This window comes from Xiphophorus maculatus, chromosome 1 (assembly GCF_002775205.1).
Source record: "Xiphophorus maculatus strain JP 163 A chromosome 1, X_maculatus-5.0-male, whole genome shotgun sequence".
Taxonomy (NCBI): domain Eukaryota; kingdom Metazoa; phylum Chordata; class Actinopteri; order Cyprinodontiformes; family Poeciliidae; genus Xiphophorus; species Xiphophorus maculatus.
Window position 1 is genome coordinate 22,585,372 of NC_036443.1, and position 20,969 is coordinate 22,606,340.

The 20,969-nt window shown below is 37.4% G+C and overlaps 1 protein-coding gene across 3 annotated transcripts in view; it reads left to right on the forward strand.

Annotated features, from left to right (window-relative positions):
* Positions 1-8,080: 8,080 nt before the first annotated feature.
* LOC102220789 (disks large-associated protein 4-like) overlaps positions 8,081-20,969 on the forward strand; it is a 99,098-nt gene continuing 86,209 nt past the window's right edge. For 2 of the 3 annotated variants that reach the window (XM_023336058.1, XM_014469767.2), the window contains exon 1: positions 8,081-8,510. The gene's annotated coding sequence lies outside the window, so the exon portion shown is untranslated. The remainder of the gene's footprint in view (positions 8,511-20,969) is intronic. The other variant, XM_023336063.1, reaches the window with a different exon arrangement.

Genomic DNA, 20,969 nt, shown 5'->3' on the forward strand with positions numbered 1-20,969 from the left:
ATCTCATGATCCATTCCTCTAATTTTCTCCCACTTTCCCCTCACATGCTACTGTCTAAGTCTTTCTAAATGTTCAATTTTCCCAGTTTCTCTTTCACATATTCATCTAACACCCCACTGGCCCTCTTATTCTCTGTCTCTCTCATTGCTCTTTCCTCCATTCATGAGTGGTCATTGATTACCATTCAGCAACTGTACGACAAAATGTCAATCGCCCACCTAACGTGCCCCTGTCAGCTGCCCCTTATTCCCCTCTGTGTAATGCAGATGATATTTACCACATCTTCAGTTTTCTGTTTAAAAAAAATAAAAGAAATAATTGAATTAGTAAGTATAAAATTAAAAGGTAACACTTTATTTGAAGGGTTGTGCATAAGACTGACAGCGTTATTATGAACATGAAGGAGTTGTCATGAATGTTTATAACTGTTGTCTTAAAGAGTCATTTGGTAAATAATATTTTTATTGCAAAGTTGAATTAAAACTTGCATTAAAAGTGTCATTATTTATCTAATGACACTTCATGACAACAGTCATAAATATTCATGAAGACTCTTTCATGTTTAAGACAGTAAACATGAAAGAGTTTACTGTCTATAGACATGACTACAGATAGATAGACATGACTATCTGTCTATAGTCAAAAGAGCGACAGATAAATAGTCATGTCTATCTGACAGATCTGACAGATAGACAGACATGACAAATAGTCATGTCTGTCTTATCTGACAGACATGACAGATAAGACAGATCTGTCATGTGTTTCTTATACACACCCCTTCAAATAAAGTGTTACTAATTAAAAATATGGAATAAAAATATAATATAAAAAAGAAACAGAAAATATTAGATGCTGACATCTAATGAGAAAGGGAATGATTTTAAATATTGTACTTTTGATTCCACTGAACAAACCCAGCAGTTCCAATACTGGACCAGAAACATCTGGATTTATTTATTTAAATTTTATTTGCGCCACTTCTTCTTAAAACACACGAACATCACTGATGGTTCTGAACAGAGTTTAATATGTTCAAATCATAAATCGCCTCCACACTTTTGAAAGCCACTTACTTGTATTAGCCAGTTTCCTCAGACCTGAAATGTCCACAAAACAGTTTTTCATGCAGCTGTTTTGATCTTCTAAAAGAACACAGCTCTCAAAGTGAATATGTTGCACTTTTCACTGGTAAGGCTGGATTTCCAGCCACAATTTCTAGTTGAAAATAGCAAATCTTTGGAGTTACAAACATGGTTGACTGTGAAATATTTGAAATACATGCATCTAATATTACAAACTTCCAGAAAACTGCAAAATATCTGAAACCCTGAGTGCCTTTAAATCTAGACTAAAAACCCACCTGTACAGAGTTGACTGTGAAACATAATTAATGAAACATTAATTAAGTTTCTGATGTGTAACGACAGCAGAATGAAATGTTTCAATTGTTCACTGTGTCATATGACTTTGTATTTTTGTGTTTTTATGATGTAAAGCACTTTGAAATGCCTTGTTGCTGAAAGGTGCTATGCAAATAAAATTTGATTGATTGATTGATGTTACAGTAAGAAATTTGATGATTCTCTCAATTCCATGGAGGCGATTACTGAGTCATCTCTTAGGGAAAAATAGTTATTCTAAAAATGACATGACTTGCGAAGAGATGGAAAACAGGACATCACTATAACATCTTCTACATTTTGTGAAGCAATTTGACAAGTATATCTTTCCTTGTAATTTCAGTCTGGATAAAAATGAAACCATGGATGTGCTTTTTGTGCCATCCAGGGAAGACAAAGGTTGGGATTTATCTCGTCAGAGCTTTGGGCAAGATGTACAGATCTGTAAACTCTCAAAAATAGAGATACAGGGTTGCACAGCGGGACTGAGCTGTCCCAACAGGGGTGTGAACAGATCCAAATGCCTGCACTTGTGTGGCGACTGCAACGTCACTATCTTGCCACAGCCACAGTTAGATAGCCCTGCGGGGTAACAGCGAGCGGTGACACGTGTCTGCGTAAACTGTCCATTCAGAAAGCAGAAATATGTGGAGAGGCTGCGACTCCCCTCTCTTATTTTCAGAGGATCTTCCACAAATAGGTTTCCCCCACAGAGACGAATAATTGGCGTGATATCTCGGGGGCAGGAGCAGTTTGCAGTTGCATGCCAGTCCTCCACAGGAAGAGCCCAGTCACGCATGGTGCTGGGCATGATCTCCTTGAAATCAGGTTACACGTAACTTGTAAATTGACAAATTTACGAGTAAAATTTATTTTCAAATAAATTATCGTCCTTTAGTAGATGTGGGCATGTGTCAAGAATTTTAACACATAATTTACTACCTAGTGGGTAACTGATATATTTTCTGCCACAAGTTCAGGCAGGGTCAGTCAGGACACCTCAGCATGCATGAATAGATATTAAAGTATTTATATAAATGCTGAGGGCCAGACATGGAAGTGACATTTTGTTTCATAATTGAATATGAATCGATCAGAGACTCTCAAGTTACATTATGACTCCGTAATCCAACCACATTTAATTATTTCGCCATCTAGAACATGATCAATAGCCACGTTTTAATGAAAACTCTGTTCCAAACACTTACTCGGCCATGATGATATTCTCATTACATACTAGAGAGTACTTACAAAAAGGTTGGATTATTATCAGCGATTCATTTTGCTTGCTACAGAGCATTTTCTTTAGCCACAGCCGTACCATTTAAAGAGCTCCTGAAACGTTTTGCTAAAAGGTCTGCATGTGATTTTAGCTGCGCCTAAAGCTGCTAAGAGCAAAGTGAGAAGGGAACAGGCCTGCTAAATAAGTCATAACCTAATTTTGCGTTTAATAGGCTGTGATTATTGGTCCATCTTACTCTATTTACACATTCTCCAGAAGACATGTGCATAAAGGAGGCTGTGCTTAGTCCTGACTGTGGAACTGGCATGACGATGGAAAGTAGCCCATTTAAATTAAGTTCATCTCTACTTATGGCCTGTTGCTTTACTAGATGAATATGAGATTTAGTAAAGCAATGTAATGTAAGGTAATTTTATTTATATAGCGCATTTTCAGCAACAAGGCAATTCAAAGTGCTTTACATGAATTAAAAGGAAATACAACAAAACAATAAACCAAACGAAAGGGCAAAAGAAGAAGAAAAAAAGAAAACAAAAATGTATAACTCCATGTTTAAGAAGTAGTTTGTGATTTATAAACTAGTAGGGGTTTCTCTGGATTCTTGTTCTGTTAATGTTGATCTAATGAGTAGTTTTTCTAGTTAAGCTAATAGGAGTTTCTCTGGTTTCTCAATTTGTTCTAATTCCTGAATATATAAGCTAGACGCTCGTGTTATAAGTTTAAGTACTCCAGAATTTATAAGTTCTGGAGTAATAATAATTACTCTGGATAATAATTAGCTAAATATTGGTATAAAGTAATAAGTACTCCACAGTTTATAAAGTATATGAACTTGAAGCTCCTGTTCTGGGTTGCTAGGTGAGTATACGTACTCCATAATTTATGAAGCATAAAACTAAGTGTTGGTTCTCTATGTTTGATTCTATAAAGTAGATGGTCCTAAATGTTGATCTAAGGTAATGAGAAGTTTCTCTAGATTAATTTATCTGGATTCTAAGTTTCTTCTAATTCCTGAAGTGTATATATTAAATGTAAATTTTATTTCATTTGTATAAACATGTCAGCAACAACACTTACACCAGCATTTATTCTTTCTAACAATGAATTAAAAATAAAAGATGAGGAAAAAAACCTCATTACCAATTTAGTGACCAAATAACAGACTGACCCAGTCTACCCAGCTGCTCCAGGTAGTAGGTAACATACTAATTAAATATTGCAGTAATGATGTATAACCTGAAGCCTGGATCAAGTGCAGGCTGCAGGCTGCATCAGGGACACCCTGTTCCACACTTTATCAGCAAATATGTTTAGTCCAACTAAAAGCATTTGCCAGATAGCATGTGCATCCAAAAAAACACCAGAAGGAAAATGGGCATAGACAAATCTGACAGAAAATCTAAATAAATAGTCATGTTTAAATTCCAGCTCAACTGGAAGTATTCTCATTAAGAGCAGATCGGTGTAAGCCTTTCAGCAGAATTCACTCCCTTGTCATTTGACATCGTTTTACTAACCGCCTCACAGTCCAACATGCAGTTTATTATGTAAAATATGTTCCCAGCTTTGAAAAACTGCAAGCATCAATACTTTATCGGTACTCAGTTTGCCAGGGCTGTATGTGGAAATTGTTACATAAAGGACATTGTCACTGACTGACTGGACTGATCTGACTGAACTCAGCCTATCAATTAACGGCCACTGTGCGTACAAAAAGTGAAAGAAGAGGCAAGGGCTAAAAACGTTCTCTCTGTTGATGACACTGATGTTATGATTTCTTCCTTTGGTGCAGACTGTGTTGCATAACATCAGTATCATACTTTTCCATATTTTGTTACACTACAACCATAAACGTCATTTGGATTTCAATTAGTGGACTGAACACACACGATTAAATAGTTAGCTGTCTTACCAAGTCACCTAATCAATAAATTGAATCTGTGTGCAGAACTTAATCTTAGTAAACATACAGTTATTCTATGAGGGCTTCAGAAATGCTACGGATAAGCTTATGGAGAATTTAAAAGTGGGTCGTAGGTATGAACACAAAATTTCAAACTTTAGCCATCTAATAGACCACTTTTTAAGTCATCAGCTTAAACAGACAGTGAGATAAATTTACAAAGCAAACGAAAAAATGGGAAAATTTAGGAAAAAGGAGCCCCAAAAAACCCAAGTTTCTTTCCATCAAACGAAACACTGTGTGTGGCTTAAAGCTAACCTCCTCAATGTTGTGTTTTGCAAACTATGCAGTTTCAGTTTTAGTTGCAGTATTTCACACAAATTCGGAATTATTGTCCATTATTGTGAGATGAATTATTATAGCAAACACTTTTAGCATAATACATTTTAAAAAAATAAATAAGAATGAACAAATAAATGTCTTTTTTTTTGCTTTTGCCAAAATTCATAAAAAATCATATTGTAAGCACAGCTGAAGCTGTGAAACATTACAGTTGAAACCAGACAATCTTAGTGGCAGAGTGAATGCTATAAAAGAGGAGCAGATGTGCTTGTGGAAAGTTTTATTTTCTCATTAGCTTTTTTTTATTATTTGATATATTCAATTCAAGCTTTATCAAAGACACAAAATCCTGGTCCAACAAAAGTACCAGAAAAACGTGAGACACCTCTGAAAATTGTTTTGTCGTCCAGGACAAACTGCCCTTTGTAATAATGTCAGCATGATACAACTATAGTTTGGTGATAATTTGTGTATTATGACCCAGTGAGATCTTGTGGTCAGCTTTCAAAAAACCAGGAGGACAAACAGAATCCAACAAAATTTGATCAATTCTAAGCATTAAAATGATTAAAAGTGTCACCATCGGCCAGGATTCGGACTAAAAATTTATATTTTCTTTGCAGTTTGCCCACAAAAGGTACAGACTGACCTTCCCTTGAGAACTCTTCAGCACGTTTAGAAAATTGATGAAGTGATATCCAAAATGCCAGAATGAAGCTATGAAAGCAGAGCGATAGAAATCATCCATCTATTCAGAGACACCTTGCCAGATAACTTTCCTCTGCTCTTTGAAAAAGGTGCCGCTGAATGACTCATTTTAAAATTGCACAACTGGCTGCCTCTGTCCCTCCTTTGGATATTGAACCACAGATCAGATGATGAGATTCGTCATGGTCTTATCCAGTCAGCCATCCTTAATGCTCATGCTCATGGGCATTACTCTGGGGAGTAAAGATTGCGTTTTATTGTCAGCTTGATTTCATCCTGGGGATTAGTCATATTTATTCAGCTGCTGGAGGCAGAGACCTCATGGTTGCATAAAAGAGACCTTTTCATTTTTAAGTGGCTTTTATTTGAAGGAAAGGTGGGTAGAAATATTCTTTTAAACGGGGGGTCTGCTCAAGCACTTAAGCTGCAGAGGGGTCACTGGCCAGTGATGGATACGTTTAGGCATTAAGACACGTGATTTGCTGTTTTCCTCTTCTTCTTCTTTTTTCTGTTTGCTCAAACAGACAGTACTATTTATAGATTAACGTACCTCTTTTTATCTGTTTAAAGAACGTCAGCAGATGAACAGACTTTCTTTGATGATAACAAAAAGAGGACAAAAGCTATTGCGGTTCCCAAACTGGGAGTTTGCCTGGAATCTGAAGAGACTGCATATCACAAGGATGATTTATGTTTTATCCATACCTTTAACTCAATTCCTATACAAAAAATGTTCCGACCACTTCAACCTTTCCACATTTTATCACATTACCCCCACAAACCTTTCTTTGCTTTAATGTACTACATAGTTGGAAATTTGAAGAAGAATATATAGTTTTCACAATGTTATACAAATAATACCTGAAAAGTGTGGCTTTAATACTCCTAAATGAAATGTCATCTTTTCATGAGCTGTAGGTGGAGCTAACAGATATAAAGGCTCGAAAACATTATTTTATATGTAAATAATCTACAAAATGTGTTTCACTTAATTAAGTTATGTAAATAAATTCACTTTCAACAATATTTTATTTTATTGAGTATGCCTGCATATTTACAATCAAACACATTTAATTTCACAACTTATAGATCAACAAAAAAAGTTGTAAGTTTTATTTTTAGATATTGCTGGTTTTCTTTCCTTTATTTTATTTAGGCTAGTCAGGGAAAACAAGAAACAAAAAGAGACCTGGAACATGCAGTACCTCTAACAAGCACAAAGTTATCAGTTCTGCAGCAATTTTCTGAAGAATATTAAAATGAGGGCATAAAATAATGTTCTTTACTATTTAATTCAGTTCTGTTATCCTATTCTGTTAACACTAAGAACATGACAAAAAATCTGATCATTTTGTGAAATATTTAAGACAAAAAGAAAAGCGTTAAAAAGCTTCATCTTAATCATACTATCCATTCCTACCATTTAAAACTGGGATGCAATGCTTCAATTTTTCCCAGTTGCAGATATATTTCTATGTTACAGAAACAAATAAAGTCATTCAGTCATTTAAACATAAACTAATACAGGAAGTGCCTGTTCAGCAAAGCTTCACTGGCTATCGTTCTGAAATTTAACATTAAAAAAATTATTTTGCTTAATGGGAACACACCAATTTAGAAAAAAAAAATTCTATTAAAAAGTTTTGGCGCAGAATGAAATGGTTGTTTTAGTTGTTGTATTGAAATTGGTTTATTTCACAAAACTGCAAGAGAAATACTTTTTTCACATGAGTCAGATGATCAACAACTGTTACCACCGGCTGAAATCACGAAGTGGGAGGTAGCAGGAAGTAGTTGGAGGATGATGGCACAGCATGTTTTTAATGACTTATCGCATGAGCAAACTTATTCAGGTGTGTTTTTAATTGAGTTTCTTATTTAATGGAAACACCACAATTACAAAATTGTGTTTTTTCAGATAGTTTTGCACACATTTGAAATACAAATACTGACAATACAATACATAAGGGTAACACAACAGTCATTGTAATTATATATCCCCCTTCTAATGCCACCCTGAGCAACTGCCCCTTATCAAAACATGCTTCTCCATGGTCGCCTTTCTTTTACTATACTGAAGTTAAACATGAATGTTGAAATGATTTCAAGTAGAGCTTTTTGCATTTTTATGGGGAGTTATCACAGATGAGAGTTTTGTAGGGATTGAAATTTGATTAAATATAGCCACTTTTTGCTATATTATTTTGAGAATCAGTTATTTTTGATTGCTCGCATGAATGACGCAACAGATTTTGACGAGAAAGGTCGCAGGATAGTAAACTGATCAACCAACGATCTCGTTCAAAACTTATGTTTCCTTTCTCAAAATTAATTCCTCTTTAAAGTCGTTTATCTCTTTCTCTCTCTTCTTGAATCGACAATGAGCAGCATCACTCTTGACACACGGAAAGAATAAATAACACGCTCACGCACCCGTGCTGCCTCCCTCTCTGATGATGCTCACTCATAATGATTCATCAGCCGAGATCTGGGCTCCGATGAGTTCATTTTCGGAGCCGAGCGCTCAGTCGTGGGCCCTCGGATGTCCCCACCCCCACCTCTCTCATCCCGCGTCTCGACGGACCTGAACGCTGCCGCAGCCGCAGCAGCAGCCGCAGCAGCAGCAGCAGCCGCAGCAGCAGCAGCATCACCGGCGGCAGCCTCCAAACTGCGTTTCCCCCCCTCCGCGATGGATCCCCGTGGAAACCGGTGAAGCTGCTGAAGCACGACCGCTGTACCGCGGAAAGCACACCGGCTCGCAATTACAGAGGAATAAGAAGAGGACTATTATTACGTTGTGAAAATTCGTCAGGCTGGTAGATATACACAGCTGGCTTGACGGCATGTAGGAGCTGGATAACTATTCTTGTGTGACCGACACCCATCTGCAGTTGATTACAACACAATGAAAGAGGTAAGACCGCTGATAAATTCTGTGTTATCAACGGGACGTTGCGGTTTTTATGTAATAAATAGACTGACGTCTCGGATGATGCTCATCAGGATGCATTGTTGCATCGTCAGTCCCTCTTCTGAGTTGAAATTTATGATTTTGTCTGTTTCACCTGTCGACTCATGAGTGTGGCTGCTGGATGCCGATATGTAACTTGTTATGTCATGTCAACATCCTGTTTTTATTTTTGCCTTTAGCAGGACCCTTGCTGAGAGAAGGGCACCTGGAATATTTAATTCGTTTTTCATGAAGTAATGACTTGTGGATGTTAAATTACTCAAATTGGTTCTGTTGTTTTTGGTAAAAACCGACACAATTTTAGTCTGGAGAGGGAAAATCTGTATTTTTATTAGGTTTTTAATAATCATTTGCTTGTATTGTATTACACAATCTCCCCCTTCTTTTTATGAATGAGCAAAACCTTTGACTTATAAGATCAAGAACTATCATCTGTTTGAAGTGTTATCATTCTTACTGAAAGAAGTGCCAAGATCTTCCTTCCCGTTCTCCATAATCTAACATTAATCAGCAGTGAATCTTGAAACAAGTGTGCCTCAGAGATTCACCATTATGACTTTTCCTGGTTGATACCGCTACTTGCTCCTTTGAGATTAATCTGACAAACTTTTGATTAGGTTGCATGAAAGAGAAATTCACCTTCCAGGCTTGAAAACGGTTTTTTGTAAAAAAAAAAAAAAAGAAAAAAGAAAAGGGTCAAAATCACAGCTGAGCAACTTTTGCAGTTAATTTTTCCAATCAGGTGACATTTTGAATCTGTCAGTAACATCAATGCTTTTTAAGTATGTAGTAAATAGATTTCAGTAAACGTTTGTTCCCTGTGTCATTCAGTTACATTATCCCAATTAAAGTATGAACTAATTTATATCTGTGACTTTGTACATTTGGATAACTTTGACAGTTACCAAAATAATGTGTAAATTTCAAGTCAATATCCCAGTTAAAAATATATGTGTTCAGTATTTATTTCTCTGCTGACATGCTAAGCCTAAGTGCTTTTCTTAAAAAATGACATGTTCTTAGTAATTACATTTATACACAGCAAATGTTGGGAGTTTTAAGTTCTGGTGTATTAAACAAACAAAGGCTATCCTTTTCAGTATTTGACATGTTGATCACTGAGGTAAAATTGGCCGATTCCGATCTCTGCTGGATTGATAGTTCCATCTCCAGTCGCCATCCAATCCAACACGATTGATTTGTAACAAGGGCCATGATTCAGCGGTGCTGCTTTAGCACCACTTGCTCCAATTAAAAGCTAATTTTGTTTGCAGAAGGCTGGTTAATATTTCATCCGCTGCTCAATGTGACCACAAATCTGCAGATGGCGTGCTGGAGCATGTCAGCGTAGCAGTGCTGTGGCACCCGCATTACAATGCCTGCTGGATAGTGAAGGTTTTGATTCCAGACTGCCCTTTTTAATGAGTGCAGGGTTGTAAGCGGAAGATCACACAGACTCAGTGTGTTGTACAAACGCAGCGCAGGAAGAGCCCTGCTGGTGGTGGACCATGGAGCATCTCACTGTGGTGTCAGTGTCACATCTGTTGCCCATGTTGAGGCTCTACCACCGAGACAGAAGGAAACCCAGCTGGCTCTGCTCCAGTGTGGTGGGTGTATTAAAAACTGGCTTAGTCAGGGCTATACTGCAGCAAGAGATTGGACAAGATAGAGAACAGTAGCACTCGCATATCAATAACGCCGAAATGCTGCAAAGTATTTAAAGTATTTTCACCTCAGGACCTAGGGAAATATTGCATCAATTTAGGAAGAACTACACAACAGTCACACTGAATTACTTTAGTTAACATTTAGACAACTTTTATGGATCTTCTTCTGCTAAGTAGTTTCGCCAAAAGGGATTTTTTTTATTGGCAAAAAAAATAAGACTGAGGTCATTATTTTAGGAAGGTGACGACATCCTTCGTCCTACAAATCTTCTATATTGTTTATTTAAAATACTTAAATGTCTATGAATTATCTTTTCAGTTTTCACTATAACACACTTCTATCTGTCTAGGAATTGCTAAAATCCCTTACTGAGAATAAAAGGGTAATACTGTTTCTTATTTCTGGGAAAGTCCTGAGAGTTTTACTATTAAAAATGAATACCTGAAATAAAAAAAAAGTAATTTCACAGACTGGCTGTTTTAAAAGAAATATGAATAATATTTGAATACTGAGCTTCTAATAGATTAAAAGAAAGGATTTTAACATAATAGCCAGAGTTGGAGGTTGGAGATTTATTTGTCGGTCAAGTTTTTCTATCATAATAATGAAAAAGAAATGTGGATATTAAAACATCAGTCAAAAACTGTTGGATTATAATGGTGCAATACTATTTGGCATTTCGCTAATGCTTGCATCATTCAATCTGGAGAGACTCAGACGGAGATGAGAAGACAATTAGAAGAGTTTATTGACAAACAGAATTTAAAGTCTTTGGCGCTCGGGCCCCGGCTGGGGATAACGGTTATCGCAGCGTTAGCGATAGGCTTCAGATGAGCATCCCCGATGCTGTTAGGAACGTCATCCCCCGGGGCCCGGCACTGGTGGTGGAGGTTGAAGAAGGGTGCGGGCCTCAGGACCGGGCGAATGGAGGAGAAGGGGTGGTGGTGGGTTGAGCTCGGCTGGAGAGCGAAGGACGCCATGAATGAAGGTCCTTATCAGCTGGGACTTGGTCGGTGATTGGACGTGACGTGGCTTGGTCCGGCGTTGATAGGTCGACGATTGTGGGCAGGTCGCTTCAATTAACGGGTCCCGGTGGGGATAAAAGAGTCTTCCAGTTTGAATTTGCGCCTAGGCTTCATTATACAGAGAAGATAAAATGTGTTTCTAATATTAAGGTATGTTAAAGTTTTATTGAATTACTGTACCAAAACTGTAATTTATTTCCCATCTTATTATCCCTATCATTTAAAGTCCTTTGTAATTTAATATCATAAAGTTTCCAGAATGACAGAAGTTACTCAAGCTGTTTGGAGCATAGCCTAGCACGGTTCTGCCCCTTCCCCGTGTATTCTGTGCACTGCCAGTCAGCTAGCTTAGAAAAAGGATTTAGAAAGTCCCTCACAGAAAAAAATGACTAACCTAAAGCAGCCTGCCCATCATTCTTATGAAGAACAGTCTGTCTTTAGCTGAAGCACTCTTTGGTTATGCAACATGACAAAAACTCAAAGCACAGAAGCAAACCCACTCCTGAATGTCAGAAACCCCCAAAACAAAATGTAGGCTTTAGAATGACCTAATCAAAGTCCGATCTTAAATCTGATTGAGATGCTGTGACATGTTCTTGAACAGGTCATTCATGGGTAAAATTCTAAACTGTTATTAAGGTGCATTCACACCAGTTCGCTTATTTGGTCCGTACTTTATTTTTTTAAAATTTGGTGAGGTTTGTTGTCACATTGTATTGTTTTGCAAACAGCCCTTGTGACGATCGTTGCTCCCATTGGACAAAAATGACAGAGCGTGAGACCAATCACAGACCCAGACAAACAAACGTTGGAAGTCCTGCTTTTTGCATTTCTGTTTTTCATATTTGTGCTGTTATTAAAACTGCAGTACCATTTTGAATGTCAAGAGCAGCTCATGCAATGCCCGTTTTGCTATGTGATATTTCTAATTCTGGAACGGCGTCAGCAATGCATGCTGCAAGCTGAATGAGACGAGGTGCTCTTCAGCCCTCGACCCTCAACATGCTGCCAGCAGCTAAGCAGAAAACGGCGGGTCAGGTATGACTTCAGTACCTGCAGTAGTAGCGATAGCTCATTTTTGCCATGATGCTCATCAACAATGGCTCATGAAGCCGGTCTGTGTTCACCAGAAGCAAACTGCACCAGAGTTCAGTTGTAATCAGACTCAGGCCACCTCAAAAAATGGGTCTTGGTCCGGTTATTCATTCTGCACAGGATTCACTTGATTGTATTCACACCTGTACAAAATATCCAGACCAACAGGGGAAGCAAACTCTGGTCCATTTAAAGTGGACCAAAAGTGGTGTGAACGCACCCCAAATTTAAAGTGGCAATTACATTTCCACATTGATCCAGGTTGGTTTGGGCAGCTTTTTTCATTAATAAATTAAATTAAGATTAAAAAATTAAGCAGCATATTTTATTTATCACATTACTTTTCATCAGTGAAATATACGTTATTATCTAAAACGTTTAAGAGGGACAAAGAAAAAAACAAACTGTAAGCGGTCAAATACTTTTTCACCAAATCCGTCATGCTGACAGATGTTTCTTTTGAAAGAAGTTAAACTAGTATTGTTGATAGAAAACAGATGATCGTTTTAAATAGTATTTTTGATTAATGCATGCAACATAAGTAGAATGAGGTGTGACTGTGAGGAAAAAAGAAAAACTTTTTAGGTATACAGTAATCCATTGTGATTTTTTTTTTTGCAAATGTCAACTGTGTCTACAATATAGTTATATTTAATATATTTCAGCAACGCAGCATTTCATTGGATTTCTTTTCTTTGACGAAAACTGCTACTTGCGAAACATTTTTCTCCGTTTCTAAATCTCAATCTTCTTCTACAATATAACACTTTTAACCTGGTTATCAAGAGCCCGACCACAGAATGTGGTATATTTTTATGATCTAACAACATTGTAATAATATCTTAACACTTCCAGTGTTGGCAGAAAAATGTGAAGGAGGAAAGATTTAATTTCATTATAAAAAAGTCTGAAACATGGACACTAATGGAGGGTAGCATTCGTTTTGTCATGGGAGGAGAAAGAGCAGAAATGTCACAAAGTATTGACCTAATTGGCATTTGAATAAAAGTGGACATAAAAGCCTCTTTCCTTTTCTTCCTCTGTTTTATAAACTTGCTACGTTCCCGAGCCAACCTCTCCAAACATCAGCCTTATACTGCGTGTGAGATTAGATCAACAGAAGGTAATTCCCATCCTGCGGTTTCACACACCGTTCAAGTCGGCTGTTATTCCAAACTATATTGAATGATGCAGAGCTACAACCAAAATCAATATGGATTACAACATTTTCTTTGCTATGGAGGCTATGCTTATCCTTCCACTGCAACATATCCATGGAGTTGGTTACAACCTGATGGTAGAAATATCAGAAAAAGCTTTTTTTCTTCAGACTTCATGCTAAATTCACTTTTGATCCAAACTTGTAGTGCGGAAATATAATCAACTGACCTGGACTGTTGCTGTGCATAGAAATAAAGTTTTAATACTGTAAAAGTAGATTTTAAGCAAAAACATCTCATCATCTGTTATATTTGCTCATATTTAAAAATGATTGAGATTCAGAACTGTTGAGGAACAGGGAGCTCTGCGTAATTTATTCTTCTTTTCCAATGAATTTTGTTATTATTATTATTTTACAAATATATCATAATTGCATTTTTTGTTTGCCCAATATTAGTATCACAAAAGAGCAATTTGTAATGCACAAATGGATAAGTGGGTTAACTTATTCTAACATAACTTTCCAGTTTGTTGGATGGAGTCTCACTGCAGTGCATGTAACGTTCAAATGTAATGTTCAAAATATTTACATGTAATATCACCAATGCAACATTTTCTAATATTGTTGGGCCATAGCTGTCTCTCGAATGTGTTTATTTATCCTTTTTTGATTAATTTGTAAGTGTTTCCAGAAGGTAAACATATTTGTTTTCGGTTTGAGTCATGCCTTTTTGTTCACATTGGTTTGTTCTACAAATGGTGTTGAGATTCAGTTTTTCCTGGTCGTACACCCGACTGATCCGAGGGATGATACTAGAAACAAAATTTCACATGTTTATAATATCAGAGCCTCCTAAAAGATCATTCATTTGGCAGAAGAACTTTGATTTCAACTGGCCTTCTGGTGCTGAGGCCTAAATTTAGCTTCATGAGGCATTTTGTGCTTTTTGGGAGTCAAACAATCTCAGTTTCATTGAGCACATCCGCTTTTGTTGGACAAGTCAACAGTTTTTCAATTTTGTTTTCCTACTCCTACTTTTAATGACAGTTTAAGTAAAATTGCAATTATAATTTTATCAATTTGATCATTAAAACAGATAGAGGTGTGCCGATCAATCAGCCACCGATCATAATCAGACGATTTCCGTGAAAAAGTATATGATTGGTGATTGCCGATCACTGTCTCTTGTTGCCGATCACCAAAACTGATCACATTTATCTCACTTCGCATGTGCAGCTGATCTCCTTTTTCCTTCACACTGCCACCGCGCGGCAACAAATCCTGTCGTGTGGAACTATAACACTCTGACAGTGAACGGGGACGTCGTGAGTGAAGCACGTCAAAATGCATCAACACAACAAATCTAATAAGGCAAAAACAAGCACTTGATGGAGTTTGGCTATATTGAGGTTCAATGCAGGAAAAAAAGAACATCCGGAGTGGCCAGGTAACTGGTATAGCAGCGCACAACTAACACTCACCCGGATTAGCATCATGATCAGAAAGCTAAACAAATAACCCGAAAAATAATTCAAGTCTTTGAGCTGTGTAATACGCTGGTTCTGCTCTCGCTCTTGGACCGCCGCTGCGTACTACTGGTACTAATATCTCACAGACGTAGCGCCGCTCAACCTCCACCAGACAGTGAACTCTCACACCGGACGTCTGCTTAAAGCTGCAGCATGTATTTTAAAAAATGGTTTTTTTTAGATATGTATTAAAATATGTCTATTATGTCTAAATTAGGTGAATTTATTGAAAGATAATTTTTCCATTTTGCCAGATAACCTATCATTTATACCTAAACTGAAAAGTTAACAGCCATTCCAGGCAAAGATTGGTGATCGGCAGAGATCGGCCTCGTGGATGATCGGTATCGGAATTGGCAGCTAAAAACCTGATCGGAGCATTCCTAAAAACAGATGATAGTATCAACCCCAAGCACATCTGGAGCAGAATATGTGGCTTTCTGGAAATGTCAGTGCCTCAGTTTTTCTAAAAAATGCTACAGATGGAGGAAAATCACAAGGCCGAGTCTGATTTAAAATATTTCTCACAGAAGTTACCCAGGTTTTAAGACAGGCATATGAGAGTGCTCTTTTATGAATCACACCATGCTCACTGCCAGGGAAACTGGTTTATATACACTATTTCACTATATTTACCATAGCAACAAGGCACAAGTGTAACTCCAGTTCACAGAGGAGAATGAGCTCGCTTACGCTTCCTCGCTATCACTGGTGAAATGTCTTAGTGCTCCATCTGTTCATCCATTGTCTCATCATCACCCTTTTAAATTTGTGGAGGCAGAAAACTCAGATGAAGAGCGGGAATGGCGTGATTTCATTTCTGAAGAGAGCGGCTCCTCCGATCCCATATCGTCTCCGCTGAGAGTGATTTTATGACTTGGGCAATGCTGTTCTGAGTCCATCTCATACGGGAGCTGATGAAGGTGGCTGTAGGTCATGAAAGTCGACCAGCGTTGATGCCTCTCAGTGCTGCTGAGTCAGTGACCTTTCCTGGCTTTAGGTCGCTGTGTTCAACAAGCGGTTTTTTTCCCCCTCTCTTCCTGATCCCTCTTCCTTCCCTGCTCCCGCTTTTACACTCCACAGCAAAAAGAAGCAAATAAAAATAAAAGGAGGACAAAACGTCATAAAGATCATGAAGATTTTCCGTTTCTGTGATACCTCCCTATTTTCTTTTAAGCATCTCCGTCAAATTTAAGTCCTGCTTCAGAGCTCAAAATAGCAGCAAGAGGTTTTACAGTAAGCCTCCTGACAAGAGTCTTGTTATCTCCCCGTGTGTGTTGTTTGACAAAAAAGTCCCAGCCTGGGCTCTGTCGCAGAATGGATCTTCTGACACATATTTGCATGTTCAGCTGAGCGCTCTACAGGGACAATTAATCAGCACGCAGCCATTAATGAGTCTGAGTCCCATGGTGATTAATTATGTCTCATGTGTCCAAAGCAACCTGGGAACAGCTGTTTGTTTATGTTACTGTTTTCATCTTTTCACACATCCTTCAGAAAAAACCCCCAACAAAGATAAATTTGTCTGGATATTTAGTTTAGTTAAATTGAGTTTGCACAAACTGAATTGCTTGTTTTTGCTCCTTAACTCAGGCGAGAATCATTATGACTGAATATTTGCTGCACAGAGGAAGAAATACAAAACTGCGCAGAGAAGCAAAGTGGTACTTAAAGCTTTAGGATGTTTTATTTTGTAACTATAAAGGAGAATTTCCTCAACCTCTGCCTGGATTTCTGTGGCAGGTCATTGGTGTCTGTAGGTGGTGGTGTGCGTGTAAAAATATTCCTTGGATGGAACCACAGCTCTCAGGGTTTCACTGTAATATCCACTGGCCTTGAATCCTAAGTTTGCTTTAATTATTTCTGTGTAGACCTAAAGAGAGAGAGAGAAAAAGCCAGGTGCTAAAATAAATTGCATTTCAGAAATCTGTTTCTCTGCAGCAGGTCTCAACCAGTTCACATGCATATTTTGGAGGCCAGCGGGATAACAGAGAAATGCTCTAATATTCACTGTGATGTTGTTTTGAACAAGCATGTGGGCACACTGTAAACAAACACTTGTAATGCAGAATACAGTGCCCTGCTAGAGTATGCCTACCTCTTGATTTATGTCAAAAGAAAAAAAGAAAAATCATGTAACAACTGCAAATTTTGATGTGATTTATGGAGATTTTCTGTGGAGCAAATCAAAATAGCTGATTATTATAAAGCAAGATGAAAACAAATCATCCTATTTACATTTTATTTAAATTAAAATCTGAAAAGTGTGGTGTGCGTTGGTATTTGGCACCCATGAGTCGATACAAACCTTCACCCATTCAGCTTTACAGAATAGCTCAAACTCAGTCAGGTTGAAAAGAGAGTGCCCGTGAACAGCAGTTTTCAAGTTTTTTCAAAGATTCTTAATCAGTCTGTACTTTGACTGGGCCATTCTAGCACATAAATATGCTTTAATTTAAATTCCTAAGTCATTGGAGCTCTGGCTACATGTTTTGTCATGCTGGAGTTGGGCTGCATTTAGCTACATTCATCTTCACATTCACTCTGAACAGATTTTCTGACCCTGACAAAGAAAGTCATCCCCACAGCATGATACTGCCACCAGTTTTCATGGTTTTCATGGTTGGAATTGATAGTTTTCTGACAAATTGTTCAATTTTAGGCTCATCTGATGAGATCTCTGTTGCATATGATGCTGCATCTGAAGGTTTTTTGTTGCTTTGGGTTTTATTTAAGGATTTCAGAGTGAAGATATACCTCAGCTCCCAGAGTTTTTATTTGTTAATACATTTTGAACCCATGTATTTTCTTTCTTCACAATAATGCATTTTAGTTTTATCGTATTGAAGCCTCTGGTTGAAGGTTTCTGACAAAACAAAGAAAAATATTAAGGGATGTGAATACTTTTGTTAAGGTATTGCATGTTATTGCATTTTGCTGAATAAAAGACTTATTTATTAATCCAATTATCTAAACACTCCATAGTTAGATTTACAAATCGTGTTTCTCTTATCGGTTTCATCTTTTGCTCAACAGTGAAAGTCATTATGCAGAGATATTGGGTTTTATTAAAGGGTCAGAGAGCAGTTCTGAGCTCTCTAAAGATTAACACCACTGACTGTCTGCCTTCTGCCTCATGTCATCAATTACACTCACTCAAACTAAGATTTGACCCGGGGGGTGTGGTGTGTCTGCATCTCAGCCCTGAGTACCATATGGACCCAGGATTTCATGTTATCACGCCTGATGCATCACCATTTTGCAAGCATCAAAGCAAAGGATTATCTGCAGCCTTGGAAATGCATCGCTGTGGTTAATACAGGGAAACCATTAATGGCAAGATTCAATGGAAAAAAATATAAACAAATCCAAAGAATGTGGATTGTTACATTTTCTAACGTAATACTTTATCCCAGACTTACATTTATTCTGGAAGATATGCGAAGAGCAAAAAAACCTGTTTGCTGTAAATATTGGAAATTAAAAGGATTGTATGTATTTTTTTACACATCAGTTGTTGTTAGTATCTTTTTTAGGTTAGAATTAGGGCTGTTGTAAACGAATATTTTAGTAATCGAGTAATCTATTGATTATTCTTACAATTAATCGAGTAATCTGATTTATAAAATAAAATATTGATAAATCTGGCATAACACCAGTTTTACTATCTGATATCAATATCAGTCCAATTTTTGATATTTGAGCATCCCTAACAAGTACTTTCTTGTAGTTTAGAAAAGGCGAACGAACGAACGTAAGATGGGGGTGAAGAAGAGGAAATAGACCAGGGGACAGACGAACGTAAGTCAAGGGAGGAAAATCGACCGGTAGACCAGGGAACGAACGTAAGAACTATTCAGCCGCCTGCCGTGTTCAGTCTGTCCGCTCACCTGTATAAATACTCCTGCAGCGCTCTTCCCGCCGTTCGCTTTTAACCAACAGCTCCCGGAGGAGAAAGGCTGCCGTACTTCAGGCATCGCGTCAGTCATTTTAAGAATGCTTATTGGTCCCCCAAAAGCGATGAAAATCCGGGCATTATCATCAATCAATAAAATCCCCACGGGCCGAATGTAAAAATTGGACATTATGCCGCTAACATTGAGCTTTCATCAACTCAGAGGCGGACGTCAGAGCTCCACGCAATGCAAATAATGTTCCGGCCGGAACACTGTGCGCTAAATAATAAAACTTAAATTAACAAAGATTCGAGGCAGGTAAATTTTCATCGATGAATCATTCGAGGAATCGTTTCAGCCCTAGTTAGGATGTTTTGATAGGGATGTGGGAACCGATTGGCTAACCATAAAAAGAAGGAGAAAAAGACAAATATTTTAAAAGAATTTAAAATAATTCGGCAACACTTCATTTGAAGACTGACTTATGTCCGTCTTATGTCAGTGCATAAGACTGACATAATACTGCCATAAACGTAATATAACACATGAACATAAAGGAGTCTTCGTGAATGGTTATGGCTGCTGTCATGAATTATCATTTGGTAAATAACGTCACTTTTAATGCAAAGTTGACACTTTTAATGGATGTTTAATGTCAGTTTTAGTGCAACTTTGCATTAAAAATGTCATTATTTACCAAACACCACTTCATGACAACAGTCGTAAACATTTGTGCAAACATTTTTTATATTTACCGTATTTTTTTAAATTTTTGGACGGGACAATGCAGAAAACAATACATGTATGATATAGTCTATTATGGAAATGTCCTAGAGTAATTTAAACAAGGTAATTTTCATTAGGAGTTTCTGGTATAAAATACAAAGTAAGAATACAAATGAAAAGGAATCACACAGTTAAAGCTTCACATTTCCTTGTTTGAATAGCACATACTGTATATCACTTTCTGTTCTGGTATGAGTTCCCCAAATTAAAGGTAAACTGAATGCAAACAACAACTTAAAAAAACCCAACTATGCTTTAAAGTTTTAATAATCCTTTCTAGTTTCCCTTTCTCATTTTCTTCAGACTTTTGTCCTGATCAGGAGTTTTTTGTCTGATGCATTTTGAAAAAGACGTTTTCTGATACTTAGTCCCAATCTGATGCTATAGAAAGAGTTTTTGCTGGACAAGATATATATGCAACTCCATATGTCTGATAAAATATCTTGATTCATCTGTATTGACTTGTTTGTTTCTAAAACTATCTGGGGTGCTTCAGCAGGAGTTCCCATGTTTCCAGCTTCACTCTGTGTCTATCAGGTCGTCTGACGTCCAATACAGTCAGACGTTTACAGTCTTCTACTGCAAATATTATTGTAAAGGATGATTGTGCCAGAAAATCAAGATTTATGTTATTTAAAAAAAATTATATGTATTTTGCAAGCTCTGTGTACAAAAACAGGACTTTAAAAAAGAAATTGCGACTTTAGCTTGAGAAGCAGCAAGACTCACTGACTTCCAGTATAAATCCAGCTGACTTAAAATCAGAGAAGGTAAAAATAAATAAATAAAAACAGGGTTAACTTTAGTAACCAACCTTTTAAAAGGTGAGAATAAATAGTGGGCCAGTTTTCAAATCCAAAGTAGTCGATAATAGCAACTCTTACAATGACTATGGGGTCAGTCTCTTGTGAAAGTACACTTCATATACACTTTGTGACTTCACCCTAAGCCTGTGTCCCCCCCGGATGTTTTCAGACGTGCAGGAATTCAGTCGTCTATTTCTTTTGTTTAACTTACAGATATAGCAGGAAGCGAGGAGGCTTTTGTGTTTTGATTGCAGGCGGGCGTTGTTTACTTCTGGATCCCTCACGCTTAGGCAGGCCATCTGGTCTCATGTGTGGGGATTGTGACTGCAACTGCAACTTACCCTACGAAGAAATAGTTGCAACGTGTTCAAACTCTTTCAGTTTGTTTAGAAAAATATCAATTCATTTCAAGGTAACTTAAACTGAAACCAAATA